Here is a 12710-nt window from a genome sequence, read left to right as displayed (position 1 = left end):
GTCTCCGAAGCAGCACTCCAGTATCGAAAGCGACTTTTTCCGTAAAGATAAAGTTCAAAGGGTAAATTGCAAATGATTGTCTAGTAGAATGACAAACAGCAGAACATTTAAAGAGGGGTATGATGTCGTTATTCGGGTAAAGCGGAGTAATAGTAATCTCTTTTTCATGACGTGAATGATATATCAATAATTTTTTTTCAAGGTTGTTTTCAAACCGGTGTTTAAGGTCCGTACTCAAAGCTGCGATATCAATTCAGTTCTCATAGAAAATAAATAGTGTACGATAATCCAGTCTCAGAATACTCTTAGGTTTCTTAGAGTAATCTGGAAAAATCATTATCTTATATTAGTAACAGCAGTGGTCATAAGATGTAAGAGTATCACATTTCTTGATAGATAGTAACATGTACCAAATTCAACAAAGTTTACTATTGAATTCTGTCAGCAAGAGAACTCTTTAAAGTAAATAATATAAACCGCAAGTTCCCAGAAGAAAAGGATAGTGCGGTTATTTGTATCAACAGTATCACATTTGATCAAAATTTCTGCCGGCTTATACCCACTGCAGCGAAAGTATCGCTAATATAGCATCAACACGGTTACGTGCTGGCTAGCTGCACCCACTTATCATTGGAAACATGTTAAGCTCATCCGGACACCTTTACGCCGTGCCGTGCTGTTGTGTTCTTTCATTAGAATTCAATTTGTTGTCTTTAGAGACCATCGGTTATCCTCTCTTCGCACTACAAGTCCTGCCCATGCCCAGCCTTCTTGATTCCCCGCCAAGATGTTATTTATTCAAGTTTTTTGTATATCCGCCTATTCGCGCTTCCTATGTCTAAATGTTTCACCTACCAGTTTCCGTTCCATAGCTTTCTACGTGGTACTCAGCCTAATTACAACCCTTTTTGTTAGCCTGTATGTTTCAGCCCCATATGTGAGTGCCGGTAAGATGAAACTGTTAAATTATTTTCTCTTGAGAGGTACCGGTAAGCTGCTAATCCTCCTCAGCGAGTAATTTCTAAATGCGCTCTATCCTCATCACATTCTTCTAAATATTTCGCTATTATATTCTGGATCTGCTGTTGCCACCGGACCTAAAAATACATATCCGCCTACCCCTTTCAATGTTCCGGTATCTATTGTAAACGATTGTTCCTTCCCATGGCTGTTACATATGCATTAGCCTTCTGCATATTAATTTTTAGGCCTTTGTTTCTGCTTTTCCTGTGTAGGTCATCAGTCACTCTTTGAAATTCTTACCTTGAGATACATGGCAGAGCAATGTAATCATAGAATAGCAGATTACTGAGCTGTGTACGATCACTCCTTATCCCTCACTGGCTCCGATTCTCAGTCCCTTGATGATAAATATAGGCGCGCTGTGAATGTACAGGCAAGATTGCATCTCCCTGCCTAGCACCTTTCCTAATGGCAATTTTGTTACTTTCTAATATTGTCACTAATATCAAATCAGTCGATATTGTCGACCATAAACCCTGACTGCTCATTGGAGGGTCAAATTCTGAAGTTAAAGCTCAGCTACTTTGGTCATCTGATGAGAAGAGAGGAGTCGCTGGAGAAAGATTTGATGTTGGGAAAGGTTGAGGGTCGCCGGAAAAGGGGTAGGCAGCGAACGCGCTGGTTAGATGGCATCCTCGAGGCACTGCAGATGAAGCTATGTGATGTTAGGAAGATAGTGAGAGACCGGGAAGCGTGGCGTGATATGGTCCATAGGGTCACGAAGATTTGGACACGACTGAACGACTAAACTGAGCTAATATTAGTTTATCTTTTATGGTTTTAGCTTATCATTTTAACAAATCGTGTGACAGAGAACAAAGGTGAGACGATTTATTCATTAGTATATAAACAGCACCCGCTCAGTGTCTTTGATCAGTAGAACAGTTGATAATGGCGGTTAGTTCAAGTAGCGTGAGAACAGGCATTTAAAATTGAGAAATCTGTATTTGCAAATGCCCTAATCTTGAACTGAGGTTGTAATATGCGTACATTTTTTATGCCTCTAGATTTCATGCTAGTGTAAATAAATTATGCTTTTGAACTTAGTTAGGATGCTGTACAAGAGGCGCCTGTGTACAAGAGGCGCCTGTAAACATGAACTTCCCCGGATGGTCTGTACAGGAATCAGGTCGATTATATTATTTGCCGGCAGAGATGGAGAAGCGCTATACAAGCAGTAAAAACAAGGCCTGGGGCCGATTTTGGCACCGATCATCAGCTTCGTGTTGCCAAAATTAAGCTTCGATTGAGGAAACTGCAGAAAACTAGAAGGCCTTTCAGGTATGATTTGGATCAAATTCCATCAGAATATGCTGTGGAAGTGAGGAATAGATTTCAAGAATTAGATCTAGAAGACAGAGAGCCTGAAAAGATGTGCACTGATGTTCGTGATATAATACAAGAAGTTGCTACTAAGGTAGTTCCAAAGCAAAAGAAATGCAAGAAATCAAGCTGGTTATCTGAAGAGGCTTTGCAAATAGCTGAGGAAAGAAGGATGGCAAAAGTTATGGGGGAAAGAGAAAGATACAAGATTCTCAATGCGGATCTTCAGAAAATAGCAAGGAGAGATAAGAATGCCTTCCTGAACATACAGTACCAAGCAGTTGAGGACAACAGCTAATTAAGGAACACAAGAGCTCTGTATAAGACAATCAAAGATATCAAGGGAAGCTTCTGTGCTATGCTGGGCGTGATAAAGAACAAACAAGGCAAGGATCTCACTGAGAGCTCAGTGATAAAGAAGAGGTGGCAGGAATACACAGAACTGTACAAGAAATGACTCGGAGGTGCAAACCCAACATAAGACGGTTGTGATTAGCGATCTCGAGCCGGGCATCCTGAAGAGTGAAGTTGAATGGGCCTTAGCCACCCTTGCTAAGAACAAAGCTAGCGGGATTGATGGCATTCGAGCTGAGTTGCTTCAAAACCTCAACTATGACGCTGTTAACATTCTGCATACATTATGTCAGAAGATTTGGACAACCCTGCAGTGGCCAATGAGCGAATTGAAGCCTCGTGCACTTTGATATATTAGGGAAATGAACCAAATCCAACAATCGCGAGTGAAAAATTAAAATTCTTACATTTTTTCAGAACTAAGCACAATGTGTCAAGCAATAGTGAAACATTTTTCAGAACGTTCTGTTAACTGGCATTGATAGAGCACGTATTGGGGATTAAAATAAATGATCTTACTTAAACCTTAACGAGCCGAGTGCAAACTTAAGGCAAGCCTAACCGGCTAAGGAGAGGACCACGTAGGTAGGATATGATGCAGAAATATTTGACGGCGGCTACATGTGACTTATGACTGCAGTTATTAAGAGAAATCGGTGAAGAATTCCTTTTGCGGAGAACGCAGTTCGTCTGGAGATGGTAGTAAACTAGATTTTCAGTCATTCTGATTGGTCACCTTGAGGAGCCTGCAGATAATCACATTTTCTGCCCTTGCCTCCAAGAAATAAAGCGAACAGGCGGCAATGTACATTTTCTTCGTATATACAATCATAAATATATATATATATATATATATCAAGGCTATACATATGGCTTCTTGGACTCCATTTTGCTTTTATAATACTACTTATTCGGTTGACAATTTTCTGCCAATTCTTAAAAGATAATTTTTAGCGTCATGGAACGAAATGAATATTGAACAACAATGTGCACTGTGGAATGCGTGAGAAATGAATTATTTCCTACTGCCATGCTCCGCATCATTGCTGATTGCTAACCATAGGGTGTGGGTAGCCATGACGCTAGTAGTTGCTGAGAACCCTAATTTGAAGAATGATCTGCGAATTGCTGGACGCTTCACAGATTTTTATCAAAATACCGCAGACATTTTATTCTTCAACTTAGGGTTCTCAGCAACTACTAGCGTCATGGCTACCCACACCCTATGATTAGCAATGAGCAATGATGCGGAGCATGGCAGTAGGAAATTATTCATTTCCCACGCATTCCACAGTGCACATTGTCGTTCAATATTCATTTTGTTCCATGACGCTAAAATATATTTTAAGAATTGGCAGCAATTGTCAACCGAATAAGTTGTATTTATATTTATTAGATTTCAGCGTTGCCAAAGAATACCAAATCCTGCAGCAGTCTTCATTTTCATATGAGTTTATGCGCTGCTGCAAGAAAAATAAGAGTTTTCGTGCTTACTTTCACTATATGAGCTGGATGACCCATGCCGCCCTGCGTAAGCAACATTTGTAGAGAGCGTTCTGAAAGGAACAAAAAACCATAACCGTTACCAAAAGCAGCAGAAGCGAACACACAAAGCAGCAGCGTATGCCAATGGCACTCTATCAATACTCGGTAACGACAACTGGGTCTCCCAGCAGCCTGCAATATATGGCTGCGCACGATTATTCTACACTAGATAGAGTGTAACAGGTGCTTCTTTCGTCATTTCAATGTTTTGTCCTCTTCTTGGCCGACCCTTTTCTGTTATCTAAGATCACCAAGCCATATGCCGTCTTTCTCCCCTCGAGTATCCTGCTAGCCGTTTCGGTCACACGCCATTACAGCTCAATCAATTAGTCTTTTTCGCCCCCTAAGTGTCCGGCAAGCTCTCCAGCTTGAAGACAAGTTGTTATGTCGGCCATACAATTTACCTTCCTCCTTTGGTTGCGAGTCTGAAGTAAGAGTCTTCTCCTAATCTGCCTTTACCCAGACTGGTGGCGAAAAGCTCATGAATGTTTCCTTACATCTTTATTGATCGTCGTACTACTGGCCAAATTGTTCCTTCAATCGTCCTGTTTTTGTTTCGGCTACAATATGCGACCTGAAGGCACTGCGCACTTGAAGGTCTCTTTCGAAACTATAACGCTACCATCTTCGTATTACTCTCCTTGCTGCTGGCTTCGGCGTCTGCTGCAAATACAGTTTTCGCCGAATTTTCTTCAGTTGGATTTCTACCGCTCCATCATGCATTATATGGACTCATACGAGCTGCGCCACCACCGGTAGACAAATGTGTTGCCCTCAAAACAAAAGCAGCAATTCCCACCAGTAAGACACTTTTTTTACTGTTGGCTTCGATTTTATTAGGCTGTGCACAGTCTCAGCCTGGGGAAAATATTTTGGTCTTGCGAACAACTATGATATGCGGTACGCTACTCTCGGTGCCATCCTCAACAACTGCACTGCAGACGCCGCTGATACAAACATACAACTCCTTTCTATGTGCTCTTTGCTGAAAGCCATTGCTTACCATTCCACCTAACTATGCACAATAACAGTCACCAACACTGACGGCAGCTAGTGACGCCTAATAATAATGCCGCCCAAATTGTTTATGACACGTTCTATGATTCCGAATCTCCCATATGTGTCGGTAAAACAATCGCCGCCATAATATCCTTTCTCGCATATCTCGTTTTTGATTTCGCTCTGATCCAGAAAATTAATACTGTGCAAAAATATTTCGCCCTATTACACCACGATGTAATTTGCGCTCAGAGAACATTCTCATCTAAAACATCGCACCTCTTCTTTCAAAGCCTCTCTGTCTAGCACAAACCTTGAACATCTAACAGGCAATTAACGTCATGCTGTAGTTCTGAAATACCGCTTTGTAAATGCACACGGCGTTTACTTTTGCGGGCAGGAAAAGGCCGGCGTTGCCGAGAATTATGACTAGTAATGAGCGGGTGAGGAAGACGAACTTAGTGTAGAAACAATGAATGGTTCATTCAGATATATGATTTCAGTGTGGCGATAGATGTAGGAAGTTTGATAGCTGGAGAGGACACCGGTATATTATGTATATATAAAGCAGGACAAAATACTTGAATAAGAAATGCAAAATTAGGAAAGTTCCCACGCAACAGAGAGGATTGAACTGACAGAGCTGTTAAACAATCAACGCGAGCAAACTGTCCGACACGAAGTAGTATAAAATTTAGAAAGTCGAAGAATTTCTAACAAAATATGTTACCCTTCAGACGATGAAGCGAAAACTAGGCATAAAAAAAACGGATTTATGCTTAAGGCGCCAGGGGAGACATTTTATTATTTTATGGACAAGGTAACGAAGTAGTCGAGAAGTCCTATGGTGAACTAGACAGTAGCCAAAATACGACAACAGTTAGGCTGGTAGTAGCCAAACGCAGTCAGGCGTCCAACCTCTTGCAAAGGACGAGGTTGCAACATTTTTGTTAGCAATGGAAAGGGGAATGAAGCTGGCCGGCATGAAGTACATAGAGATTTGTTTAAGGACGGCGGGGATGTGCTAGAGAAACTAGCCACCCCGTTTACGAAATGTCTGGAGACGTCAACGGTTCCAAGATCTTGAAAGAACGCTACAATTATCTATCTTCTTATCAAATGGGACTCTAAAGTATTGGCCAAATTACAGACCAATCTGCTTACGTTTTGTCACGTAAAGAATTAACTAACACAATCGCCAATAGAGTCAAAGCAACCTAAGCTTTATATTATATTCCATGTGTTAAAAAGTGCTCGATATATAATCCACTCCGATATATAGCATTCATTGATTACGAGACAGTATTTGACTGAGTCTTCACCTTAGCAGATACACAAGCATTGCAAAATCAAGGGGTAGATAAGTCAGATGTGATTGTACTGCAAAATATTTATAGCGGCTGCGCAACAAGCACTGTTTTTAGTAATGAAAATAAGAAACGTCTCGTATAGAAAAGTGCTCGGCAAAGACAGGATCTTCTAAGTACTATTCACAGCTTGCATAGAAGAAGTATTTAGACTTGGATTGAGAGCAGTTAGGAATAAGTGTTAGTCGGCGATTCGCTGATGCCATACCACTACTGAGTTACTCAGGGAGGAATACCACATTGTAAATTGTTTCCTGGATAAGAAAAGCAGTATAATAGTCCTATAAAATTTATATATGGAAGAATAAGGTAATATTTAACAGGGCAGGCAAACAATAGCCGCTTAAAAATATTTATGTACCGAAGTAGTGGAACTGGTAGACAAAAATGTCAAGCTGTGACAATTGGAGACGGCAGATCCTAAAATGAAATGGAAGAAAATCTAGGAGAATAAGCCTGGGATGAAGTGAATTTCAAGATTACTCTCGTATCATGACTAGCTACTTAACAGTGTCACTTGAGATGAAATTATGTAACATGTGCATTGTGCTACTTTTAAAATATGAAATGGAAACGAGGAAGCTAATGGAAATCGTTTTATTTAAATTAAGGACAAGACAAACGTCGTAGCTGACAGAAATGGTCTATGTAATGTGAGAACAACACAAACAGTCATGGACAGAAAAGTGATATGTGTAATGTTACGAGATATAAAGCGTGCAGAATGGATCATAGTGTTGCCTCGAGGTAATCACATTCTAGTGAAAATCAAGAAATGGACTGGGGAGGGAAATCAGAGCGGAGAGAGGACATCCGATGGTCTCTAAATGTAAAAAGCTGGATTCCATTAGACGGAAATGTTAGATCTTTAGGTGGGAGGACGAGGATATGAAGTTTACAGACGTTAGGTGGGTGCAGATAGCACAGTAGCGGCTAATTGGTGAAATATGAGGAGGTGTACTCTGAGAGGCGATGGTGACGTGTGAGCAAGTGAGCAAGGAAGTTTCTTCGTTTCTGTGCAGAAGACTTCAGATTCCTAAAAATAATTTATAGACAGCCTAGTCTAGGAGAATAATCCCGTTAATCCCGCTAATCTTCCTTGAAATTAGTTTCAAAATACGATGTAGAGCAAGAAAACCGATTATTGTAATGGCTTAAAATGAAGCTCGACGAAATTTAGAGTCAAGAGCAGTGTAAGAGATACGAATCTAAATACCATTAGCGCGGGCACGGGATTGGCGAGGAAGAAAAATGAAACGCTCATGAAAATAATCGGATTGCACTGAACCCTGCGATCGTAAAATGATTTTGTAAAATCACACTTCAGTCGCGGCTATACCTGATGGCATGTTGTTGCTACGCCCGAGCCAATATGCCTCCTACCACCATCATCAATTATTTTACGAGGCATGCGTGGATTTGAAATCATATATTAGAAGAAAGCCATACGGAGCTGCATAGTTCGGCAAAAAGATTGCTAGCGTATTTTTTCTGCGAATGAGTCGCAATGATAAGTGCTTGTTATAAGGCACCTTGAGTGCTATGGTGAATGAAAACACTCCTCTTAATGTCCATCACCATCTACGAAAAGAACTTCCGAAAATAATCAGCGCAAAAACTATGCAATATTGAATTTTTTCACTTGTGTGACTGAAAGTTGACGTGAAACAATAGCTCGATAGTTTGGAAGTTTAAGATGGTTGAAACAAAAGGGTAGGATGCGGTGAGGTTGATCAAATCTTACAGCGTATTATAAGCTATGCGCCCCAAGTAACAAAAGCTGCTGGTGTGCTGCCAGTACATGATTTCGTGTATTTGTCTTCTTAGGAAGCGGCATCGGAACGTCCTTTCACGGCCGTAGTACCATCGGAAGAAGAGCTATCAGTTGATAACAATTAAGTGCACCTATACGCGGACTTAGATACGTGTTCAGGCACACTCAAATAGAATGAAACAGAAAAAACATTGTCGATGGTTTCTTTTTTGTTTTATAGTAGAGTGTAAGCGAATCGTTAATTACAAATAACAAGACGTCTTAAACCCCTTCATTTACAGAAAAACAAGTCGGAAAAATACATCAAGGAGTTTCGAAAAAGCCAAAAGAAAAATAGGGAACAAAAGAAAAAGGAGACCGGAAGCAAGAATGGATGGAAACACTATTTTCGTCAGAGAGCATGTGTGGACGATTCCGTGTTAGATGGCCATCAGCCCATGGCTGACAGCGACCTGGGTGGCCCATTCCCCGGCCCTGGTCTGGACGACCGTGTCTGAGCTGGCCAACACAGCCACCCACTGCTCGAGGGAAGGATCACGCATAATATCCGCCGGTGGCGGTGCTATGCTGCAGCTCCATAATATGTGGTCATAGGTTGCCAATTCCTGACACCATTTTCACTCCGGCTGAGTGTCCGGGTAGATTTTGCTCAACACGTATCGGTTGAAGAAACATCTAGTCTGCAATCGTCGCCAGACGCATTCTTGCGCCTTCGCCAATTGCTCGTCCGGGGGTGGGTAAATCCACCGGTCAAGTTTGAAATGATTAGTAATGTCATGAAAGGATACCAACCCATCTCTCGTGGACCTTCCCGGAACGTCCGGCACACCTACTCGGCTGACGAAACCTCGAGCATTCATGTGAGCCGTCTCGTTCCCAGGGTTCCCACAGAGTGCAGGTACCCAGACAATTTCCGCCTCCGTAGTCCCTCGCCGCGTGGCCCGATTCAGCAATCGCGCCACTGTGATAGGTATTCTGCCCCTCGCCAAATTTCGGATGGCTGTTTTTATATCGCTGAAGATCAGGTCAGCATTACTACTAGTAATAGCTAGTGCTATCACCGCTTCCTCTGCAGTTTCTGGGGAGCGGGTTTTGACTGATCCGGAGGCGATCAAGCGTCCCCGCCCGTCCACCACCGCAATTGCAAATGCGTTCTTGTCCTTATACTCGGCGACATCTACATAGCGTGCCCCGTTGTACTTCCCGTACTTAGCATGTAAAGCTCTGACTCTTGCCTTCCTGCGGTCCTCGTGTTGTATTGGATGCATGTTCTTGGGCAAAAGTTTTATGTGCAAGCCCTTGTGCATTTCCCGCCTAATCTGAATTTTCGTGTCTCCAGTTGGAACGTCAACTTCAATGCCGATCCTTTCCAATATGTCCCTTCCTGCTTTTGGTTTTGAAAGCCTACCGAGCTGCATCACCACGTGCGCCTCCCGTAGTTCTTCTAGGGTGTTGTGCACCCCTAATCTCAGCAGCCTTTCGGTAGACGCATTGTGAGGCAACCCAAGAACCGCTTTATACGCCTGCCTAATCATAGCCTCCACCTTGCCCTTTTTCGTCGCGTCCAACTTCAAATAAGGAGTCGCATACACTAATCTACTGAGCACAAACGCCTGCACCAGCTTACACAAGTCTTTTTTCTTAACACCTCTCTTACGATTGGTCATTCTCTTGATTAGCCTCATGGTAGCATTGACTGTATTTTTAAGCCTTTCCAAGGACTCGCTATTCTTCCTGTTAGTCTGCAGATACGTACCCAAGATCCTGATCGTTCGGACCTCAGCGACCGGTACTCCCCCCACTCTGGCATCTAAAGGCGGTGGCGGCACATAGTGCCTCGCATGTATCCCTCTTGGTTTGTCCCTCAGCATAAAAAGCTCGAACTTGGGCTGAGAGCGCGAGAGTCCTGCTTCCCTTGCTTGCTCCTCCACAATATCCACCGCGTGCTGTAGAATTTCTTCCAAATGTGCGTCACTGCCTCTTGTTACCCAAAGAGTAATGTCATCCGCATGAAATGTATGTTTAAGTCCCGATATCTCTTGCAGCCTGGGTGGTATCTTGATCAAGGCGAGATTAAATAGGAACGGCGATAATACCGACCCTTGCGGTGTCCCCCTGCCCCTCAATGGGAAGGGATCCGATTTCATTTCTCTGACTAGAATCTCCGCAGTCCTACTCTCCAGAAACGATCTGATGTACCGGAAGGTTCTACCCCGCGGACTTATGTGCGATAGGTTCCTCAATATTGCCTCGTGGGTAACATTGTCAAAGGCCTTAGTTAGGTCGAGCCCCAAGATAGCCTTGGTGCCCGTGCCGTACCCAGGATTAACCACGTCTTTTTTGAGCTGTATCATGACATCCTGCGTTGATAAATTAGCCCTGAAGCCAATCATTGTTTCAGGTATCAACTCCTTGTCCTCTACATAACCCTGAAGCCTGTTCAGGACCACATACTCCATCAATTTGGCTAAACATGACGTTAGCGAGATGGGACGCAGATTTTCAATGCAGAGCTTCTTCCCGGCTTTAGGAATAAATGTAATCCAGCATGCTTCCACTCTGGCGGAATCTCCCCGGCCACCCAATATTTATTCATCAAATTCGTGAGGGCCCCCACTGACTTCAAATCCAGGTTCCTCAGCATTTTATTAGTAACCCCGTCCGGCCCCGGTGCTGACGTGGTACGAAGCTGACCCATTGCAAACTCCACCTCCACCACCGTAAAGTCTGCATCTAATTCAAGGTTTTCCTCTCGCGAGTAATCCTGCAAGCAACCGCCCGCCTCTGCGCTTATGTAACGACTTCGGAGTTCATGTATAAACTCCCCAGTCGTGTCTTGATACCGATGCACTAACCTAGCCATTTGCCCCTCTACGCAAATTTTGTTGCCGCCGGGTCTAAGAGGTGCCTCAACAACTGCCATATTTTTTGCATCCGAATTGCCCATTCATCTGGACACAAATCTGCCTCCACTGTTTGCACTGTTTGCACTCCAACACCAATGTGTACGTTTCAATTTCTCGTTCTAACTTGGCCATATTTCTACGGAGGACACCACTATGCCTTTGTTTTCTCCACCTCCAAAGTAGACTCGCATGTGCTTGCCACATGTGTAACAATCTAGAGTCAGCCGTAGTGCCCTCCTCCTCCGTTGGAACCTCTTCTGTGGTACTCTTCACGGCCTGCTTGAGTGCCTCAACCCAGGCTCCTAAGTCCTCGATTTCCCTGTTCACTGTGTCATTCCTGACTTTCCGAAATCGGTCCCAGTCCGTCACTCGAGTTCCTTTCACCTTGTCTTTGTGCTTAGCAGCACTAAATATCGTGGAAAGGATATAGCGATCACCTCCCAGTGGCTATCCCGCGTTTACCCACTTTGAATTTCGATTCCATTCACAAATGTGACGTCTGGAGAGGTGTCTATGCTCACGCTGTTGCCTATCTTCGTATGATCGAGCGGGTTGTTCAAGATCGTCCATCGCAGGTCCTGGGCAACCTGCCAAAGTTTATTTCCCTTCGGGCTGGCTCGGATGTAGCCCCACTCCGGATGAGGCGCTTTGAAATCCCCCACCGCGATGAGTTGAGACCTAGCCGCTATCCGTTGCGTCTTTATCAGGAGGTTGGTTGGTTGGTTGGTTGGTGGGGTTTAACGTCCCAAAGCAACTCAGGCTATGAGCGACGCCGTAGTGGAGGACTCCGGAAATTTCGACCACCTGGGGTTCTTTAACGTGCACTGACATCGCACAGCACACGGGCGCCTTGCTTTTCGCCTCCATCGAAAAGTTGCCGCCGAGGCCGGGATTCGATCTCGCGTCCTTGGGAACAGTAGTCGAGCGCCGTAACCACTGCGCCACCCCGGCGGGGTTTTATCAGGAGTTCTGGTAAGCCCACCCCCTTATCTTTTGGAGAAGAGTATACATTATGAGCAAAGAAACTCTTATCGCCTTTTCTTTTGGGCAAAATCTCCAGCAGGACATAGTCCTCCCTGCTGCTATCTATGTTATGCTGAATCACTGTAGTGTTGCGATGGACTAGCATGGCCGTGAAGACGCTCGATACGCCCCCTCGATCAATCTCTGGTGGTGTGAATGTCTTAAATCCCGGTAATTTAACCGAGCCGCTAGCCTCCTGCAAAGCTATAATTTTTGGCTTACTATCTAGATTTTCTATGTGCAACTGCAGGTTCCCCCGCTTGCGACGAAAGCCCCTGCAGTTCCACTGCCAAACCTCAATTTGCTGGCGAGGGGCCATGGTGAGGCACTAGATTCACTAAAATCGGCTATTGGCGGACTACGGGAGGCAATCTAGCCTCTAGCATAGCATTTAGG

The 12710-nt window shown here is 43.8% G+C and overlaps 1 pseudogene; it reads right to left on the bottom strand.

Moving 5' to 3' along the window:
• Positions 1–8804: 8804 nt before the first annotated feature.
• On the bottom strand, positions 8805–10739 carry LOC146181155 (uncharacterized; annotated as a pseudogene).
• Between the last annotated feature and the right edge of the window lie 1971 nt (positions 10740–12710).

This window comes from Amblyomma maculatum, chromosome 8 (assembly GCF_055883805.1).
Source record: "Amblyomma maculatum isolate TAMU_Amacu chromosome 8, ASM5588380v1, whole genome shotgun sequence".
Taxonomy (NCBI): Eukaryota; Metazoa; Arthropoda; class Arachnida; order Ixodida; family Ixodidae; genus Amblyomma; species Amblyomma maculatum.
The sequence above is the reverse complement of the archived record's forward strand: the minus strand, read 5'-3'. Positions and strand labels throughout refer to the sequence as shown.